This window comes from Penaeus chinensis, chromosome 1 (assembly GCF_019202785.1).
Source record: "Penaeus chinensis breed Huanghai No. 1 chromosome 1, ASM1920278v2, whole genome shotgun sequence".
Taxonomy (NCBI): domain Eukaryota; kingdom Metazoa; phylum Arthropoda; class Malacostraca; order Decapoda; family Penaeidae; genus Penaeus; species Penaeus chinensis.
In genome coordinates, this window is record NC_061819.1 from 32,641,378 (window position 1) to 32,646,377 (window position 5,000).

Genomic DNA, 5,000 nt, shown 5'->3' on the forward strand with positions numbered 1-5,000 from the left:
GTTGTTTACTTTAAGCAATATGATGTAATGACATTATTAGCAAACAGTAAAATGTATTACTTCTGTAGTTGTAATCGTATAAGTACTGGTATAAACTTGTAAGTGAACCTGAATCGAATTGTGACAGTGGCTATGATTGTTATTGTATAGATTTATGATTGATATTGTGTTGATTACAGGTTTAACCGCCTTCCAATAAATAGTGAAGCGAGCACAACGCAGTGGTATCAGTCACTTTGGAAATAATCTAAGCGTGTGCATTGGCGCTTACGTTCAAACGCAAAGGGAAATAGTAGCAGTTGTCACAGCAAGAGGCAGCGTGACTCATCTGCAGCGCGGCGAGAGCTATGCGCCAAGGAAGGACCGACGTTGCTGTGAAGAGAAGAGACAGTTGGAAAAAGCGAATGACAGTGACGAATGACGGATGTGACACGTAGTGTTAGATTGTATGCAGGTTTTAGTTTGGCATCAAGGATAAAGTGAAGGTTATTAGTGATATATCGACATCTGATAACAAGTTCGTGCACGAGATAAGGTGATTTTTTAGGAAAGACTATAAGTGAGAAACAAAATTTTGAAAATCTAGCGAGAGTTGAATAAGTAAGAAGGAACTGTAAAAAGAAAAGCAAGGTGGTTAGTGCTCGTAGCTCTCGCATATGAAGGTGCTAGCTTGTCTGTTTTGAATTAACGGGGGTGAGACAGAAATAGAAAAGGTGAACAAACAGTGATTTTAAGTGAAAATAGAGTGTGCATGGCTAGCATAAGCAATAACATCGCCTCGTTTTCTGGGCATAGTGACCCATTAAGCGATGTCTCGAGAAGGAACGCCTTGGTGAGCTCCCGCTCGGAAACCGGGGAAATGGGAGATGAATTGCATGCTGCACTTCCAGGCGAGCAAGCTGATGCTTCTGAGCTACAAGGAAGTTTCGAGGTATCTGAAAATGCCATTGCACCACCAGATGAGGTTGTCTCATGTTATGAACAGCGAGCTGCAGGGGAGTCAAATGAATCAACTGAACCGTCAGGTAACCAGCCACCTATGCGAGGTATGTACCCTGGAGAAAACGATGGCCTCAGTCACCTGATAATAAGGGTGGTGGATGAATATATGAAATCTCGAGGTCTTCTTGAGCGGGATAGTTGGTCTGGAGCGATGGGGCGCAGCTCCACTATGAGGGCAATGAGAAAAGGAAAGGGAGCTAAACATGGAAAGGGGAAGCATAAGAAAACACATGACTACACGGAGGTCTGGGGAAAATGCAAAAGGGCTCGTAATGCAAACAAGAAAGGTGATGGATCCTCAAGTAAAGAGAAAACTGGAAGGTCTTCAAAGGGTAAGGTTTTGAACAGTAGGCTTACGACCCACGAAGAGTGGCGTCAAGACACCTATGATGGTTCCTCGAATGGCGAGGAAAATAACTGGTCCTCATGTAGTGGGAAAAATGACGGGTCCTCATGTGGTGAGGAAAATGACTGGTCCTCTTGTGTTGAGGAAAAAAATGGGTCCTCATGTGAGGAAAATAATGGGTCCTCATGTGATGAGGAAAATAAAGGGTGTTCGTGTGGTGAGGAAATAATCACTGGGTGCGCAACCAAGCGTAAAATGAGGTTTGGCGCTTACAATGGGTCCTCGAGTGATGAAAAGAAGGACAGTCATAAGAAAATGACTGCTGCGAACATAGGAAAGCGTAGTAATTCCCCGGTCAAGACAGGCCGTGGAGGCTCGAAAAAGCATTGTGGTATGGATATAGGCGTGAAGAAAGTGAAAATGGCCAATGATGTGATTACGGGTAGTACATTAAAACAGGGACGAGCAGGACAAAAAGCACAAAGAACCCTGATTAGATGCAGTGACAGTAACACTACCTCGACAAACTCGGGAAGTCCAGAAAAATGTATCTTGAAGAAAGGGAAAGGAGGTCGTAACTGCAACAATACAGTGCGGGGCTCAAGAACGAGTGAGAAGGGAAGGCGAATAAAACGCAACGCAATGCAGGCGAACATTGGAGCACTAATTGAAACCGGGCGACTGATGCAGGCAAAGCTCCCAAAGCTTAAGACGACTGGTAACATTGAGAATTATTGGGTATTCAGGAGATGGTTTCAAAATAATTTTCTTGACACATCAGCGCCCGCCATAAACAAATTAAACCAGTTATACACCAGTTGTGATTGGGAGATTCAAAAGCTGATATCTCATTGCATGGTACTACCAGCAGAGAGGGGTCTGAAAGTAGCACTGAAAACATTAGACAAAAAATTTGGTGATGAACAGATGTACATATATCACTCACGAGAGAAGTTAATTAGAGGACCCAAAATAAGAGAGAATGATTACCAGGCACTCTTCACAATGTGTGTCCAACTGACGTCATTCATTTCATTTGCGGAAAACTTAAACAAACTGATTGAAATTGACAATCGACCAACAATCAGAGACATTTTAGTGAGGTTGGATGATGCAATGCAAAGCCGTTGGAGTGCATATTGGACAGGAAAAAGGAGTGAATGCACTTGGCATATAAAGGACGTCCTGAAGTTTCTGGAAAGAGAGACCAAGAGAGTTGAAAATGAACTTGTCCTTAAGGAAAGATACAGCATGGAGACCCACAGACTGTACACTAGAACACAAGAGGCTCACTTCTGGACACAATAAGTGCCCTACCAAACCACACTCTCATAAAGCGTATCTTCTTACACAAAGTAAACCACCCACAACATTTAGTGGGAGCAGAGTTGTAACTGACAGATGCCGTTTATGTGGGGAGAATCACATACTTCCTTTGTGTGACGTCTTCAGACTATTACCTGTGGAGCATCGCAGAAGGATGGTAAGGGTACAAGGAAAATGCTTTGTTTATCTGAAAAAGAGCCATATAGCTAAGGATTGCAGAGCACGGCCTTGTGGTGTAGACAACTGCAATGGACATAATTCCAGATGGCTTCATGAAGCTTCAACAAACAGCCAGGTCCATAGAAAGCCTGAAGCCTTTGATCGATATAAAAGGACTGAAGTCTCAAAAGTGAAACAAAACAATGATTAACTATTGCAGAAGATCTGGTTGACTCATACCATAGGCCGGGAGAAAGGGATACCACTGCCCATAGTGCCGGTTGTTCTAACCTTTGGAGACCCCTGTATAAAAACAAGGGTTACAACTTGTGCCTTACTGGATTCAGGCAGTACCCACTCCTGCTCAAGGAAAGTTGTGTAGTAACTAAGGCTAAGAGAAAAGAGGTAGACCACAGTAATTACCACCCTTTTAGATAAGGATCAACAAGGGGCAACATGCATTGAGCTAATGGTCACAGGATTATATGCAAAGAAGGCAGCTCCCTTGAGGCTGACAGGAGTTATTGATTCCCTACCTGAAAGTCTAATGGGGACCAAGGCGGTCCCAAATAAAATAGTCCAGTGGATTAACTTGAAAGACCTGGCACATATGCACAGACAGGTGAAGCATCTATCAGTAGATTGCTGATAGGACAGGTCTCTCTCCAAGCATTGACACCTATCAAAGACCGGAGAGGGCAAAATGGGGAACCATTTGTAGTCAGGACGAAGTTAGGATGGTCTGTAAATGGTCTGCTAGATTTGACGAAAACGGGGGCTGTAAGTTTTGGCGTTTTTGTGGAAGACGTACCAAAGAATAAACTTCAATGCCCTTTGTTGGAGAAGGCAATAAAGCGGTTCTGGGAGATGGATGAGGGTGAAGACCTATATAAAAGAGGAAAGTCGGTGGAAGATAAACAAGTTATAACTATGTGGGAAAGGGAAGGGATCAGAATTGGAGACCATCAACAATTTCCAATACCCTTCAGGGTATCTGAGTAGGAGGTCGCCAACTGAGCAAATATAGTGACTGTAGTGCAAAGCCCATCCTCCTTCCAAAAGATCACCCCATAGTAACCCTAACTGTTCATGATGTACACGTACATGGCAAGACACTCAGGAAGGGAACATACTTGGCCAACTTGTGGAGACATTACCGGATAGTGGCACATCGACCCTTAATTGATTGCATCCTATGGAACTGCTTCACTTGTCACCGGGTTAATAGCAAATCGCTAACACAACGACAGGGTGAATTGCCTTTGGAAAGAATATCAACCGATAGTCCACCGTTCACCCACACTGGAGCAGACTGCTTTGGGCCATTTAATGTGACGTACATGAAGAGACTTGCGTCTTTACCTACCTTAGTTCCATGGCTGTACACCTTGAATTACTGCATTCCCTCGATGCAGATGAATTCATCAACGCCCTTATGCAATTTATAACGAGGTGTGACACTCCCAAAAAGATCTTCTCTGAAAGAGGATCTAACTTTCTGAGAGCTAACAAAGACATATGTGCTAAAACACGCAGCTGAGTCAAGGATGATACAAAGTAGAGACATCGAATGGGTTTTTCACCCACCCTTGGCTTCCAACATGGGTGGTGTATGGCAAATTTGATCTATAAGGGAAGTCTCAGCCTCTGTTATTTGATATTCAAAAGACTGATGATAGCAGCTTGCAAGTTGAAGCCACACTCAACAGCTGTCCACTAACTGCTGCACTGGTGATGCCTCTGATCCTAATGCTCTTACACCAGATCATATCCTGCAGTTAGGAAAAGACTTCCGTTATCCTACGGATGACGTTTCTTAGGGTGACATTCTTTGTAGATGCTTGGTTCATGCACAGGTACTAGCAGATAGATTCTGGAAACATTTGAGAGCAGAATATCTCTCCACCCTTTAGATGCAACAGTGTAAGATTGAGTCCTCCTGAAACCTATGTATTGGTGATGTAGCCCCCATTACTGATCCCCACCTACCATGGAATCTGTGGCGTCTTGGAAGAGTCATCCAGGTCTTCCCGGGCTCTGATAGCCTAGTCAGAAAGGTTCATCTACATACTAGCTCTAGGGATCTAACCCAACCCATCATAATGCTATACCTTCTGGATATGGATATCGATCCCGTACAGGATTTGGCTCGAACCACTACTTAGCG